The 15,479-nt window shown below is 50.4% G+C and overlaps 5 non-coding genes and 6 pseudogenes across 5 annotated transcripts; all 11 read left to right on the top strand.

Moving 5' to 3' along the window:
* Nucleotides 1–1,824: 1,824 nt before the first annotated feature.
* Nucleotides 1,825–1,901, top strand: LOC114229769 (small nucleolar RNA SNORD115). The gene has a single exon (XR_003615704.1). It is a non-coding gene; the product is annotated as a small nucleolar RNA SNORD115 (small nucleolar RNA).
* Nucleotides 1,902–4,100: 2,199 nt separating this feature from the next.
* Nucleotides 4,101–4,183, top strand: LOC114229770 (small nucleolar RNA SNORD115; annotated as a pseudogene).
* A 1,050-nt stretch (nucleotides 4,184–5,233) lies between these two features.
* Nucleotides 5,234–5,316, top strand: LOC129148437 (small nucleolar RNA SNORD115; annotated as a pseudogene).
* A 1,129-nt stretch (nucleotides 5,317–6,445) lies between these two features.
* Nucleotides 6,446–6,524, top strand: LOC129148388 (small nucleolar RNA SNORD115). Its single transcript, XR_008555434.1, has one exon. It is a non-coding gene; the product is annotated as a small nucleolar RNA SNORD115 (small nucleolar RNA).
* Nucleotides 6,525–7,574: 1,050 nt separating this feature from the next.
* LOC129148438 (small nucleolar RNA SNORD115) lies at nucleotides 7,575–7,657 on the top strand (annotated as a pseudogene).
* Nucleotides 7,658–8,791: 1,134 nt separating this feature from the next.
* On the top strand, nucleotides 8,792–8,870 carry LOC129148399 (small nucleolar RNA SNORD115). The gene has a single exon (XR_008555435.1). It is a non-coding gene; the product is annotated as a small nucleolar RNA SNORD115 (small nucleolar RNA).
* A 1,051-nt stretch (nucleotides 8,871–9,921) lies between these two features.
* On the top strand, nucleotides 9,922–10,004 carry LOC129148439 (small nucleolar RNA SNORD115; annotated as a pseudogene).
* A 1,135-nt stretch (nucleotides 10,005–11,139) lies between these two features.
* LOC129148425 (small nucleolar RNA SNORD115) lies at nucleotides 11,140–11,218 on the top strand. The gene has a single exon (XR_008555449.1). It is a non-coding gene; the product is annotated as a small nucleolar RNA SNORD115 (small nucleolar RNA).
* A 1,050-nt stretch (nucleotides 11,219–12,268) lies between these two features.
* Nucleotides 12,269–12,351, top strand: LOC129148440 (small nucleolar RNA SNORD115; annotated as a pseudogene).
* A 1,135-nt stretch (nucleotides 12,352–13,486) lies between these two features.
* LOC129148426 (small nucleolar RNA SNORD115) lies at nucleotides 13,487–13,565 on the top strand. The gene has a single exon (XR_008555450.1). It is a non-coding gene; the product is annotated as a small nucleolar RNA SNORD115 (small nucleolar RNA).
* Nucleotides 13,566–14,615: 1,050 nt separating this feature from the next.
* On the top strand, nucleotides 14,616–14,698 carry LOC129148441 (small nucleolar RNA SNORD115; annotated as a pseudogene).
* Nucleotides 14,699–15,479: the final 781 nt, after the last annotated feature.

The raw sequence follows: 15,479 nt of genomic DNA on the forward strand, positions 1-15,479 counted from the left end.
TGCAAGATTTCTGCTGAGAAATCCACTTGTCTTTTCCGAGTTCCCTTATATGTGATAAGTAGCTTTTGCTATTCAAGGTCTTTTGAATTTTCATACAAAGTTTTGGATTATTTGTTCTACTTCTGTGAAAAATGTCTTTGATATTTTGATAGGGTTGCTTTTAATTTTTAGATTGGTTTGGGTACTGTGGACATTTTAATAATGCAAACTCTTTCAATCCATGAGCATGGTATATATTTCCATTTATTAGCATCTTCTTCCATTTTTTTCCTTTCTTTATTGTTTTATAATTTCCTGAGTACAGGTCTTTTTACCTCCTGAGTTGAATTTATTCCCAGGTATTTCGGTGCGTTTTGTTGATGCAGTTGTAAATGGCATTATTGTCTTAGTTTCACTTTCTGGTAGTTCATTATTGGTGTGCAAAAGTGCAACTGATTTCTGAATACAGGGTTGGACAGAAGGATGTTTACAGTTGTTCATATGGAAAATAATAAAATAATAATAATATAAATAATAATAACATCTTATGCATCTGCATAACTGAAACGTAACTTTTGCCCAACCCGGTATTTATTTTGCATCCTGCTACACCAGTGAATTCATTAATCAGTTCTAGGATTATTTTTTTTGTGTGTGGAATCTTTGGTATTCGTAATAAATAAGTATGTCAGCTGCAAATAATGGGAGTCTTACCCTCTCCCTTTCGAATTTGGGTTTCATTTATTTATTCTTCTTGTCTGATTGCTGTGGCTAGGGCTTCCGGTACTGTGTTGGAAAAGAGTGGGAACCGTGAACATGGCTATTTTGTTTCTGATCTTAAGGGAAGCACTTTTAGTTTTTCCTCATGGAGTCTGATGTTGGCTGAGGGTTTGACATACATGGCTTTTACACGTATGTTCCCTCTGTTTTCACTTTGCTGAGAGATTTTAATCATAAACGCATGCAAGATTTTGTCCAATGCTTTCTCGAAAGCTATGGCTATAGGATCACATGATTTTTATTTTTCGTTTTGTGTTTGCTGGTATGTCACATGAATTGATTCGCAGGGGTTGAACCATCCTTGCATCCTGGCAATAAATCCCGCCAGATCGTGGCGTATGATGATTTTAATATATTTATGGGTTCAGTGTGCTAATACTTTGTTGAGGACTTTTGCGTCTACATTCTTCAGGGAGGTCGGCCTCTAGTGTTCTTTCTTTGTAGTGTCTTTGCCTGGAACAGAAATGAAAGGTGCACGGATATCCACGTGCCACAGAGTTAATCGTCTGTGATTTCATGGTGTCTTTCTCTGTTTTACGATGACCAATAGGGCTCCCTCGGTGTTCTGCCTCAAGCCAGTTGTTTTAATGCCAGAAACGATGAGTGTGGCTTCTCTTCACCTTTCCTGACAAACGCTGTGTGTGTCCAAAGTGAAAGTAGAATGGTGAATTGCTTTTGTTGGTCTTGAGTCAGTAGTGCTCAGCCTTTCATTGTTCATTTCTTTCATCTATTATTTATGTATTCATTCTTTCATTCGTCTTTGGAAGGATGTCACCACACAAAGCAGCGAAGAACATTAGCTTCAGTTCCCAGAGTGAAGAAATAGTAGTGTAGACCACCGTCTTTCTCCTCTTTCCCCAGGTCATGTTCCGAAAAGAAAAAAAAAATGATAAAAAGGTCTTCACTTGGCCTAGAGCTTCCTGGGCTCTGTGTGTCAGGCTCCGTCCCGAGTCGGAACCGTGCAGCTCTCCAGCCCCCCTTGCTCTGCCCTCAGTCCCAGGAAGCATGTCTGGTGAGCAAACGACGCATGTGCAGTGGTACCGATGCCCGTGACGTTCCTTCCTTGGGTCAATGATGAGAACACATTGTCTCGAAGAGAGATGATGACCAAAAAATTATTCTCAGAATCAGTCTTGAGGCCCCGTACAGGTGACAGACTTGTGGCGCCGTGTTTGGGGGTCTTGTTTCCCTCTCCAGAGCAGTGGGATTGGGTTCTCGAGGCAACTCAATGTCGTGAGAGAACGCCCTGTGTCTGGGATAACGTGCACACAAACATGGCTTGTTCAGGCTTATCGAGTCTAGGTTTCCCATCGTGTTCCCAGGAAGGCCATACTGGAGGCTAATCTTCACAACTCCTCTCCCCTTGTGTCTTTCAGTCTGACAGTCTTACAAAGTGGTGGCGGTTGCCCTCGGGTGTAAGGTGAGTGGATGTCATCTCTCTAGGATGGAGACCAAATGGTATACAGTGGTCGGCAAACTCATTAGTCGACAGAGCCAAACATCAACGGGACAACGATTGAAATTTCTTTGGAGAGCCAAATTTTTTAAACGTAAACTTCTTCTAACGCCACTTCTTCAAAATAGACTCGCCCAGGCCGTGGTATTTTGTGGAAGAGCCACACTCAAGGGGCCAAAGAGCCGCATGTGGCTCACGAGCCCCAGTTTGCCGACCACTGGTATATGAGAATGAGGAGGAGGCTTGCTTTCAGGCAATCACGTTTGTATGCTCTCTGGAACCTCCGTAGTCATGGAAGCTACAACATTCTTTGTGATTCTCAGTCCTTTGACCCATGAAAGCCACAGATTTCCCTCCTATCTGCTATGAGTCGGACAGACAGGGGGCTTACTTGTTTTTCAGCGGGGTCCTGAGCAACTGTCGTGTGGGTTTGCGTAGAGCTGGAGGACCCTAACTCTCCACTCCATCCTTTACGGATGCTCAGTGTCATGGTCAGTGTTGGGATTTCACACGATTCTTGTGTCCCAGAGTCCCATGCCTGTGGTGTCCAGAGATAGAACTGCAGCAATGACCCCTGCCCATGAGCGCTTGTAGCCAAACAGTGTTGGGCTTGGGATAACTGAATGTGATCTTTCGGAAAACAGTGTTTACCATGTCCATGGACTCAGTGGCGGGATTTTGAAAATCCTTTCTTGCCCCTGTTGGTTTATTGACTTCTTTTCCGTCACCAGATTTAGGCCACTGGTGCACAGTGAAAAGTGTTTGTCTCCTGTTACAATGGCCCGGAACAGGGCTGCATAGAAATCACCTTGTGAAATCAGGTAATAGGCAGGTTTTTGAGACTATTTCTTTTCTTTTTTATCCCCCTATAATCTTCACCTGAACACTGAGGATACTTCTTTCATTGATTTTTAGAGAGTTGGAATAGAGGGGGTAGGGAAATGGAGAAAGAGAGAGAAACATTGATATGAAAGAGATACATCAATTGGTTGCCTCTTGCACGAGCCCCCAAAGGTGCCGGTCATTGAACCTGCAACCCAGCTAAGTGCTCTTGTCTGGGAAGCAACCCCGTGACCCTCCTGTGTACAGGCCGACGATTTGACCACCGAGTCTCTCAGGCCAGCTGGAGAATACTTCTACATCATTGTTGTGTCTTCACTTTGATCTCTGTTTTCACAAAAGTGAGGTTTGCACTTGTAAACGCCAGTGAGGAACAACACGCATTCCTTCTTGGCTGATGAGGTGGATGTGATCAGTAACTCGGAACGGAGCGTATACTTGTGGTGTTTAAGCCCCTGACGTCAGGGTTTCCATGGAACATAGCAAATGTGAACATCGGATGGTGTCCTGTTATCTGTGGGCCAATGTTCCTGTTCTGTCTTTCTCTACTTCCCTGAACAGTAAGCAGAGGAGGAGCCCAGGGTCTCGTCCAAAACCTATCTGTTTCCATGCTTGGGGGACCAGTATGGTTTCCCTTCACGATTCACAACAAACGCAAAGAGTATGTGTATGCACATAGTAAAAGGTATATGCTCATTTCATTATTCGCTTTAGTCATTACTTCCAAGTCTATAATTTGTTAATCAATTCATTGATTGGTGAATAAATGCTGGAACAGCCATTAGCATCTAAAGGATAAAGACCAATAGCGTCGGTCAAAAGGGGTGAAATCGGTTCTTTAGAAGCCTTCGCTATATTTTTGTGCAGGTCATGTTCTGGGGGAAAAAAGGTTTTCATTTGGCCTAGAGCTTCCTGGGCTCTCAGTCAGGCTCCTTCAGAGTCGGAACAATGCATCTCTCCAGTCCACCTTGCTCTGTCTTCAGGAAGCGTCTCGGGTGAGCATATGGGCATACAGTTGTACCGATGTGTGCAAAGTGCTGTCTCTGGGTCAATGATGTCTAGGCAGTCTCCATCTTGAAGAGAGATGATGACGTAAATATCGGGCACAACAGGATTTCTCTGAGGCCCAATTAGATGACAGTTTGGTGGCACCATGTTGGGGAGTCTTAGGGTTCTCCCCAGCGATGGGATTGGGTTCTCGAGGCGGGCAGACTCTTGAGAGAATGCCGCGTGCCTCTCCCCGATCTCTGCTACGTGCACATGGCCTGCTCCATGTTCACGGATGTGTTTGGTGCCCCATGGTTATGCACTGAGAGCAAGACCAGAGGCCGCCTGTTAAACCAGACCTCTCCTCTGGTTGTGTCTTGCAGTGCGGCCATCTCTGCAGATGGTGGTCTTGGCCTTCCACGTTCAAGGTGAGTGGCTGTCTTTTGTGTTGGACAGAGAGCACGAGTGCATGAGCCTAACAGGAGGCTCTCTTTGGGCAGGGGAGACCCTCGTTCTCCATTTTTGGTGGCTGTAGGTCCTTGGGCATGGGCCGACCCAATGCCAAAGATGTCCCTCCTATCGTGAAGGAATCGGACTGAAAGGGCGCTAAGTGTCATGTGATGTGTGCACGGCTTGAGCACCATACCACCCCTATCCTCTCCTGAGTGGATGCTGAATGTCACGGTCACGGTTGGCATATCACAAGGTTGTTGTGTCCAAGAGGACCCTGCCCAGGAGTGAGCATAGGGCTTCTCCTCAGCCTCTTCGGAAAACGCCGTGTGTATGTGTGTAGTGACAATCCTGTGGCTGGTGGTTTGTGTTCCCATAGAATCCATGGTGCCCCGCTTTCCATTGGAGCATTTCCTGCTTTTGTTATGGATTTCTTTGCTCTTTCGTTTCTTGGTTGTTGGCCTGATCATGTGCGCATAAGCTGACATCGTGCCTTAGCTTCAGTTCGCAGAGGGCAGAGATGGGTCCCTTAGCGGCCGTCCTACTCCTCTTTGTCCAGGTGATGTTCTGGGGGAAAATGGTGTTTCCACGGGCCCAGAGCATCCTGGGTCTGTCAGGCTCCTCCCAGGGTCGGAAGCACGCAGCTCTGAAGCCCAGCTTGCAGTGTCCTCAGTCCCCGGGCCCGTCTCCGGTGAGCATAAGCGCGTGTCCTGTCTCCTATTGGCCGGAAGTACTGTCTCTGGGTCAATGATGTCTAAGCGGTCTGGGCCTTGAAGAGAGGTGATGACATAAAAATCCTGAACAAAAGGATTACGCTGAGGCCCCCTGTGGGTGACAGTTTGGTGGCACCATGTTGGGGAGTCTTAGGTTTCTCCCCAGCGATGGGATTGGGTAGTGGAGGCAGCCATCTTCCTGAGAGAATGGCACATGCCTCTCCCCCATCGCTTCTACGTGATCGTAGCCTTCTCCGCGTTCAGCGGAGACTTTGGTGCCCAGTAGAGCCTCGAAGGTGGCCATCACGGAGGCCGACTCTTAGAACAAAACGTCTCTCCTCTGGTTGTGTCTTGCAGTGCGACCATCTCCCAAGATGGTGGTCGTGGCCTTCACGTTTCAGGTGAGTGGATGACTTTTGTGTTGGCCACAGGGCACGTGTGCATGAGACTAAGCAGGAGGCTCTCTTTGGGCCATAGAGGCCCTTGTACTCTATTCTCGGTGACTCTGAGTTTGTGGGAATGGGCTGATCCAAAGCCAAAGGCGTCCCTCCTCTCTGAAAGGAATGCGACTGAAAGGGGGCTAAGTGCTCCTTTTTTGGGGGCCCATGACAGTGTCATGTGATAATCATGCGACAAGTACCCAGCTTGAGCACCACACCTTCCCCTATTCTCTCCTCTCCTGGAAGGATGCTGAATGTCCTGGTCAGTGTTGGTATGTCGTCCGATTGCTGTGTCCAAGGGGACCACGCCCAAGCAGGAGCAGTATGGCTCCTCTTCTGCTCTCTTGGAATCCTTAAGCGTGTGTGTTTTGAGACTCGTGTGGCTGGTTATGATTTGTTGTTGTTGTCGAATGCATTGTGACGCGATTTCCATTGGCGCATTATTTTTGTGATTCCTTATTATTTGTTTATTTGGTCATGTTGTTTCATTTCTTTGCTTTTTTACTTGTTTTTGGAGTGGTCATCAGCACATAAATGTACAAATTTTTTTAGAATTTCTCTGCTTCATTGGAACAAGCTAGGTCTTTAGAAGGCATGTTACTCCTCTTTTCAGGTCGAGTTGCAAAAAAATGGCCTTCATTTGGCCTCGAGCTTCCTGGGCTCTGTCTGTCAGGCTCCTTCCCGAGTCGGAACCGTGCAGACCTCAAGCCCACCTTGCTGTGCCCTCAGTCCCAGGAAGCATCTCTGGTGAGCAAAGGACGAGTGTGCAGTGGTCCCGATGCCTGCAGAGTGCCTTCGTTGGGTCAATGATGACAACCCTTAATCTTGAAGTGAGGTGATGACATAAAAATCATGCTCAATAGGATTACGCTGAGGCCCAGTCAGGTGGCAGATTGGTGGCACCATGTTGGGGAGTCTTAGGGTTCTCCCCAGCGATGGGATTGGGTTCTCGAGGCGGGCAGACTCTTGAGAGAATGCCGCGTGCCTCTCCCCGATCTCTGCTACGTGCACATGGCCTGCTCCATGTTCACGGATGTGTTTGGTGCCCCATGGTTATGCACTGAGAGCAAGACCAGAGGCCGCCTGTTACACCAGACCTCTCCTCTGGTTGTGTCTTGCAGTGCGGCCATCTCTGCAGATGGTGGTCTTGGCCTTCCACGTTCAAGGTGAGTGGCTGTCTTTTGTGTTGGACAGAGAGCACGAGTGCATGAGCCTAACAGGAGGCTCTCTTTGGGCAGGGGAGACCCTCGTTCTCCATTTTTGGTGGCTGTAGGTCCTTGGGCATGGGCCGACCCAATGCCAAAGATGTCCCTCCTATCGTGAAGGAATCGGACTGAAAGGGCGCTAAGTGTCATGTGATGTGTGCACGGCTTGAGCACCATACCACCCCTATCCTCTGCTGAGTGGATGCTGAATGTCACGGTCACGGTTGGCATATCACAAGGTTGTTGTGTCCAAGAGGACCCTGCCCAGGAGTGAGCATAGGGCTTCTCCTCAGCCTCTTCGGAAAACGCCGTGTGTATGTGTGTAGTGACAATCCTGTGGCTGGTGGTTTGTGTTCCCATAGAATCCATGGTGCCCCGCTTTCCATTGGAGCATTTCCTGCTTTTGTTATGGATTTCTTTGCTCTTTCGTTTCTTGGTTGTTGGCCTGATCATGTGCGCATAAGCTGACATCGTGCCTTAGCTTCAGTTCGCAGAGGGCAGAGATGGGTCCCTTAGCGGCCGTCCTACTCCTCTTTGTCCAGGTGATGTTCTGGGGGAAAATGGTGTTTCCACGGGCCCAGAGCATCCTGGGTCTGTCAGGCTCCTCCCAGGGTCGGAAGCACGCAGCTCTGAAGCCCAGCTTGCAGTGTCCTCAGTCCCCGGGCCCGTCTCCGGTGAGCATAAGCGCGTGTCCTGTCTCCTATTGGCCGGAAGTACTGTCTCTGGGTCAATGATGTCTAAGCGGTCTGGGCCTTGAAGAGAGGTGATGACATAAAAATCCTGAACAAAAGGATTACGCTGAGGCCCCCTGTGGGTGACAGTTTGGTGGCACCATGTTGGGGAGTCTTAACTTAGGCTTCTCCCCAGCGATGGGATTGGGTAGTGGAGGCAGCCATCTTCCTGAGAGAATGGCACATGCCTCTCCCCCATCGCTTCTACGTGATCGTAGCCTTCTCCGCGTTCAGCGGAGACTTTGGTGCCCAGTAGAGCCTCGAAGGTGGCCATCACGGAGGCCGACTCTTAGAACAAAACGTCTCTCCTCTGGTTGTGTCTTGCAGTGCGACCATCTCCCAAGATGGTGGTCGTGGCCTTCACGTTTCAGGTGAGTGGATGACTTTTGTGTTGGCCACAGGGCACGTGTGCATGAGACTAAGCAGGAGGCTCTCTTTGGGCCATAGAGGCCCTTGTACTATATTCTCGGTGACTCTGAGTTTGTGGGAATGGGCTGATCCAAAGCCAAAGGCGTCCCTCCTCTCTGAAAGGAATGCGACTGAAAGGGGGCTAAGGGCTCCTTTTTTGGGGGCCCATGACAGTGTCATGTGATAATCATGCGACAAGTACCCAGCTTGAGCACCACACCTTCCCCTATTCTCTCCTCTCCTGGAAGGATGCTGAATGTCCTGGTCAGTGTTGGTATGTCGTCCGATTGCTGTGTCCAAGGGGACCACGCCCAAGCAGGAGCAGTATGGCTCCTCTTCTGCTCTCTTGGAATCCTTAAGCGTGTGTGTTTTGAGACTCGTGTGGCTGGTTATGATTTGTTGTTGTTGTCGAATGCATTGTGACGCGATTTCCATTGGCGCATTATTTTTGTGATTCCTTATTATTTGTTTATTTGGTCATATTGTTTCATTTCTTTGCTTTTTTACTTGTTTTTGGAGTGGTCATCAGCACATAAATGTACAAATTTTTTTAGAATTTCTCTGCTTCATTGGAACAAGCTAGGTCTTTAGAAGGCATGTTACTCCTCTTTTCAGGTCGAGTTGCAAAAAAATGGCCTTCATTTGGCCTCGAGCTTCCTGGGCTCTGTCTGTCAGGCTCCTTCCCGAGTCGGAACCGTGCAGACCTCAAGCCCACCTTGCTGTGCCCTCAGTCCCAGGAAGCATCTCTGGTGAGCAAAGGACGAGTGTGCAGTGGTCCCGATGCCTGCAGAGTGCCTTCGTTGGGTCAATGATGACAACCCTTAATCTTGAAGTGAGGTGATGACATAAAAATCATGCTCAATAGGATTACGCTGAGGCCCAGTCAGGTGGCAGATTGGTGGCACCATGTTGGGGAGTCTTAGGGTTCTCCCCAGCGATGGGATTGGGTTCTCGAGGCGGGCAGACTCTTGAGAGAATGTCGCGTGCCTCTCCCCGATCTCTGCTACGTGCACATGGCCTGCTCCATGTTCACGGATGTGTTTGGTGCCCCATGGTTATGCACTGAGAGCAAGACCAGAGGCCGCCTGTTAAACCAGACCTCTCCTCTGGTTGTGTCTTGCAGTGCGGCCATCTCTGCAGATGGTGGTCTTGGCCTTCCACGTTCAAGGTGAGTGGCTGTCTTTTGTGTTGGACAGAGAGCACGAGTGCATGATCCTAAGGAGGAGGCTCTCTTTGGGCAGGGGAGACCCTCGTACTACATTCTTGGTGCCTGTAGGTCCTTGGGCATGGGCCGACCCAATGCCAAAGATGTCCCTCCTATCGTGAAGGAATCGGACTGAAAGGGCGCTAAGTGTCATGTGATGTGTGCACGGCTTGAGCACCATACCACCCCTGTCCTCTCCTGAGTGGATGCTGAATGTCACGGTCACGGTTGGCATATCACAAGGTTGTTGTGTCCAAGAGGACCCTGCCCAGGAGTGAGCATAGGGCTTCTCCTCAGCCTCTTCGGAAAACGCCGTGTGTATGTGTGTAGTGACAATCCTGTGGCTGGTGGTTTGTGTTCCCATAGAATCCATGGTGCCCCGCTTTCCATTGGAGCATTTCCTGCTTTTGTTATGGATTTCTTTGCTCTTTCGTTTCTTGGTTGTTGGCCTGATCATGTGCGCATAAGCTGACATCGTGCCTTAGCTTCAGTTCGCAGAGGGCAGAGATGGGTCCCTTAGCGGCCGTCCTACTCCTCTTTGTCCAGGTGATGTTCTGGGGGAAAATGGTGTTTCCACGGGCCCAGAGCATCCTGGGTCTGTCAGGCTCCTCCCAGGGTCGGAAGCACGCAGCTCTGAAGCCCAGCTTGCAGTGTCCTCAGTCCCCGGGCCCGTCTCCGGTGAGCATAAGCGCGTGTCCTGTCTCCTATTGGCCGGAAGTACTGTCTCTGGGTCAATGATGTCTAAGCGGTCTGGGCCTTGAAGAGAGGTGATGACATAAAAATCCTGAACAAAAGGATTACGCTGAGGCCCCCTGTGGGTGACAGTTTGGTGGCACCATGTTGGGGAGTCTTAACTTAGGCTTCTCCCCAGCGATGGGATTGGGTAGTGGAGGCAGCCATCTTCCTGAGAGAATGGCACATGCCTCTCCCCCATCGCTTCTACGTGATCGTAGCCTTCTCCGCGTTCAGCGGAGACTTTGGTGCCCAGTAGAGCCTCGAAGGTGGCCATCACGGAGGCCGACTCTTAGAACAAAACGTCTCTCCTCTGGTTGTGTCTTGCAGTGCGACCATCTCCCAAGATGGTGGTCGTGGCCTTCACGTTTCAGGTGAGTGGATGACTTTTGTGTTGGCCACAGGGCACGTGTGCATGAGACTAAGCAGGAGGCTCTCTTTGGGCCATAGAGGCCCTTGTACTATATTCTCGGTGACTCTGAGTTTGTGGGAATGGGCTGATCCAAAGCCAAAGGCGTCCCTCCTCTCTGAAAGGAATGCGACTGAAAGGGGGCTAAGTGCTCCTTTTTTGGGGGCCCATGACAGTGTCATGTGATAATCATGCGACAAGTACCCAGCTTGAGCACCACACCTTCCCCTATTCTCTCCTCTCCTGGAAGGATGCTGAATGTCCTGGTCAGTGTTGGTATGTCGTCCGATTGCTGTGTCCAAGGGGACCACGCCCAAGCAGGAGCAGTATGGCTCCTCTTCTGCTCTCTTGGAATCCTTAAGCGTGTGTGTTTTGAGACTCGTGTGGCTGGTTATGATTTGTTGTTGTTGTCGAATGCATTGTGACGCGATTTCCATTGGCGCATTATTTTTGTGATTCCTTATTATTTGTTTATTTGGTCATGTTGTTTCATTTCTTTGCTTTTTTACTTGTTTTTGGAGTGGTCATCAGCACATAAATGTACAAATTTTTTTTAGAATTTCTCTGCTTCATTGGAACAAGCTAGGTCTTTAGAAGGCATGTTACTCCTCTTTTCAGGTCGAGTTGCAAAAAAATGGCCTTCATTTGGCCTCGAGCTTCCTGGGCTCTGTCTGTCAGGCTCCTTCCCGAGTCGGAACCGTGCAGACCTCAAGCCCACCTTGCTGTGCCCTCAGTCCCAGGAAGCATCTCTGGTGAGCAAAGGACGAGTGTGCAGTGGTCCCGATGCCTGCAGAGTGCCTTCGTTGGGTCAATGATGACAACCCTTAATCTCGAAGTGAGGTGATGACATAAAAATCATGCTCAATAGGATTACGCTGAGGCCCAGTCAGGTGGCAGATTGGTGGCACCATGTTGGGGAGTCTTAGGGTTCTCCCCAGCGATGGGATTGGGTTCTCGAGGCGGGCAGACTCTTGAGAGAATGCCGCGTGCCTCTCCCCGATCTCTGCTACGTGCACATGGCCTGCTCCATGTTCACGGATGTGTTTGGTGCCCCATGGTTATGCACTGAGAGCAAGACCAGAGGCCGCCTGTTACACCAGACCTCTCCTCTGGTTGTGTCTTGCAGTGCGGCCATCTCCGCAGATGGTGGTCTTGGCCTTCCACGTTCAAGGTGAGTGGCTGTCTTTTGTGTTGGACAGAGAGCACGAGTGCATGAGCCTAACAGGAGGCTCTCTTTGGGCAGGGGAGACCCTCGTTCTCCATTTTTGGTGGCTGTAGGTCCTTGGGCATGGGCCGACCCAATGCCAAAGATGTCCCTCCTATCGTGAAGGAATCGGACTGAAAGGGCGCTGAGTGTCATGTGATGTGTGCACGGCTTGAGCACCATACCACCCCTGTCCTCTCCTGAGTGGATGCTGAATGTCACGGTCACGGTTGGCATATCACAAGGTTGTTGTGTCCAAGAGGACCCTGCCCAGGAGTGAGCATAGGGCTTCTCCTCAGCCTCTTCGGAAAACGCCGTGTGTATGTGTGTAGTGACAATCCTGTGGCTGGTGGTTTGTGTTCCCATAGAATCCATGGTGCCCCGCTTTCCATTGGAGCATTTCCTGCTTTTGTTATGGATTTCTTTGCTCTTTCGTTTCTTGGTTGTTGGCCTGATCATGTGCGCATAAGCTGACATCGTGCCTTAGCTTCAGTTCGCAGAGGGCAGAGATGGGTCCCTTAGCGGCCGTCCTACTCCTCTTTGTCCAGGTGATGTTCTGGGGGAAAATGGTGTTTCCACGGGCCCAGAGCATCCTGGGTCTGTCAGGCTCCTCCCAGGGTCGGAAGCACGCAGCTCTGAAGCCCACCTTGCAGTGTCCTCAGTCCCCGGGCCCGTCTCCGGTGAGCATAAGCGCGTGTCCTGTCTCCTATTGGCCGGAAGTACTGTCTCTGGGTCAATGATGTCTAAGCGGTCTGGGCCTTGAAGAGAGGTGATGACATAAAAATCCTGAACAAAAGGATTACGCTGAGGCCCCCTGTGGGTGACAGTTTGGTGGCACCATGTTGGGGAGTCTTAACTTAGGCTTCTCCCCAGCGATGGGATTGGGTAGTGGAGGCAGCCATCTTCCTGAGAGAATGGCACATGCCTCTCCCCCATCGCTTCTACGTGATCGTAGCCTTCTCCGCGTTCAGCGGAGACTTTGGTGCCCAGTAGAGCCTCGAAGGTGGCCATCACGGAGGCCGACCCTTAGAACAAAACGTCTCTCCTCTGGTTGTGTCTTGCAGTGCGACCATCTCCCAAGATGGTGGTCGTGGCCTTCACGTTTCAGGTGAGTGGATGACTTTTGTGTTGGCCACAGGGCACGTGTGCATGAGACTAAGCAGGAGGCTCTCTTTGGGCCATAGAGGCCCTTGTACTATATTCTCGGTGACTCTGAGTTTGTGGGAATGGGCTGATCCAAAGCCAAAGGCGTCCCTCCTCTCTGAAAGGAATGCGACTGAAAGGGGGCTAAGTGCTCCTTTTTTGGGGGCCCATGACAGTGTCATGTGATAATCATGCGACAAGTACCCAGCTTGAGCACCACACCTTCCCCTATTCTCTCCTCTCCTGGAAGGATGCTGAATGTCCTGGTCAGTGTTGGTATGTCGTCCGATTGCTGTGTCCAAGGGGACCACGCCCAAGCAGGAGCAGTATGGCTCCTCTTCTGCTCTCTTGGAATCCTTAAGCGTGTGTGTTTTGAGACTCGTGTGGCTGGTTATGATTTGTTGTTGTTGTCGAATGCATTGTGACGCGATTTCCATTGGCGCATTATTTTTGTGATTCCTTATTATTTGTTTATTTGGTCATGTTGTTTCATTTCTTTGCTTTTTTACTGGTTTTTGGAGTGGTCATCAGCACATAAATGTACAAATTTTTTTTAGAATTTCTCTGCTTCATTGGAACAAGCTAGGTCTTTAGAAGGCATGTTACTCCTCTTTTCAGGTCGAGTTGCAAAAAAATGGCCTTCATTTGGCCTCGAGCTTCCTGGGCTCTGTCTGTCAGGCTCCTTCCCGAGTCGGAACCGTGCAGACCTCAAGCCCACCTTGCTGTGCCCTCAGTCCCAGGAAGCATCTCTGGTGAGCAAAGGACGAGTGTGCAGTGGTCCCGATGCCTGCAGAGTGCCTTCGTTGGGTCAATGATGACAACCCTTAATCTCGAAGTGAGGTGATGACATAAAAATCATGCTCAATAGGATTACGCTGAGGCCCAGTCAGGTGGCAGATTGGTGGCACCATGTTGGGGAGTCTTAGGGTTCTCCCCAGCGATGGGATTGGGTTCTCGAGGCGGGCAGACTCTTGAGAGAATGCCGCGTGCCTCTCCCCGATCTCTGCTACGTGCACATGGCCTGCTCCATGTTCACGGATGTGTTTGGTGCCCCATGGTTATGCACTGAGAGCAAGACCAGAGGCCGCCTGTTACACCAGACCTCTCCTCTGGTTGTGTCTTGCAGTGCGGCCATCTCCGCAGATGGTGGTCTTGGCCTTCCACGTTCAAGGTGAGTGGCTGTCTTTTGTGTTGGACAGAGAGCACGAGTGCATGAGCCTAACAGGAGGCTCTCTTTGGGCAGGGGAGACCCTCGTTCTCCATTTTTGGTGGCTGTAGGTCCTTGGGCATGGGCCGACCCAATGCCAAAGATGTCCCTCCTATCGTGAAGGAATCGGACTGAAAGGGCGCTGAGTGTCATGTGATGTGTGCACGGCTTGAGCACCATACCACCCCTGTCCTCTGCTGAGTGGATGCTGAATGTCACGGTCACGGTTGGCATATCACAAGGTTGTTGTGTCCAAGAGGACCCTGCCCAGGAGTGAGCATAGGGCTTCTCCTCAGCCTCTTCGGAAAACGCCGTGTGTATGTGTGTAGTGACAATCCTGTGGCTGGTGGTTTGTGTTCCCATAGAATCCATGGTGCCCCGCTTTCCATTGGAGCATTTCCTGCTTTTGTTATGGATTTCTTTGCTCTTTCGTTTCTTGGTTGTTGGCCTGATCATGTGCGCATAAGCTGACATCGTGCCTTAGCTTCAGTTCGCAGAGGGCAGAGATGGGTCCCTTAGCGGCCGTCCTACTCCTCTTTGTCCAGGTGATGTTCTGGGGGAAAATGGTGTTTCCACGGGCCCAGAGCATCCTGGGTCTGTCAGGCTCCTCCCAGGGTCGGAAGCACGCAGCTCTGAAGCCCACCTTGCAGTGTCCTCAGTCCCCGGGCCCGTCTCCGGTGAGCATAAGCGCGTGTCCTGTCTCCTATTGGCCGGAAGTACTGTCTCTGGGTCAATGATGTCTAAGCGGTCTGGGCCTTGAAGAGAGGTGATGACATAAAAATCCTGAACAAAAGGATTACGCTGAGGCCCCCTGTGGGTGACAGTTTGGTGGCACCATGTTGGGGAGTCTTAACTTAGGCTTCTCCCCAGCGATGGGATTGGGTAGTGGAGGCAGCCATCTTCCTGAGAGAATGGCACATGCCTCTCCCCCATCGCTTCTACGTGATCGTAGCCTTCTCCGCGTTCAGCGGAGACTTTGGTGCCCAGTAGAGCCTCGAAGGTGGCCATCACGGAGGCCGACTCTTAGAACAAAACGTCTCTCCTCTGGTTGTGTCTTGCAGTGCGACCATCTCCCAAGATGGTGGTCGTGGCCTTCACGTTTCAGGTGAGTGGATGACTTTTGTGTTGGCCACAGGGCACGTGTGCATGAGACTAAGCAGGAGGCTCTCTTTGGGCCATAGAGGCCCTTGTACTATATTCTCGGTGACTCTGAGTTTGTGGGAATGGGCTGATCCAAAGCCAAAGGCGTCCCTCCTCTCTGAAAGGAATGCGACTGAAAGGGGGCTAAGTGCTCCTTTTTTGGGGGCCCATGACAGTGTCATGTGATAATCATGCGACAAGTACCCAGCTTGAGCACCACACCTTCCCCTATTCTCTCCTCTCCTGGAAGGATGCTGAATGTCCTGGTCAGTGTTGGTATGTCGTCCGATTGCTGTGTCCAAGGGGACCACGCCCAAGCAGGAGCAGTATGGCTCCTCTTCTGCTCTCTTGGAATCCTTAAGCGTGTGTGTTTTGAGACTCGTGTGGCTGGTTATGATTTGTTGTTGTTGTCGAATGCATTGTGACGCGATTTCCATTGGCGCATTATTTT

This window comes from Eptesicus fuscus, chromosome 25 (genome assembly GCF_027574615.1).
Source record: "Eptesicus fuscus isolate TK198812 chromosome 25, DD_ASM_mEF_20220401, whole genome shotgun sequence".
Lineage (NCBI taxonomy): Eukaryota > Metazoa > Chordata > Mammalia > Chiroptera > Vespertilionidae > Eptesicus > Eptesicus fuscus.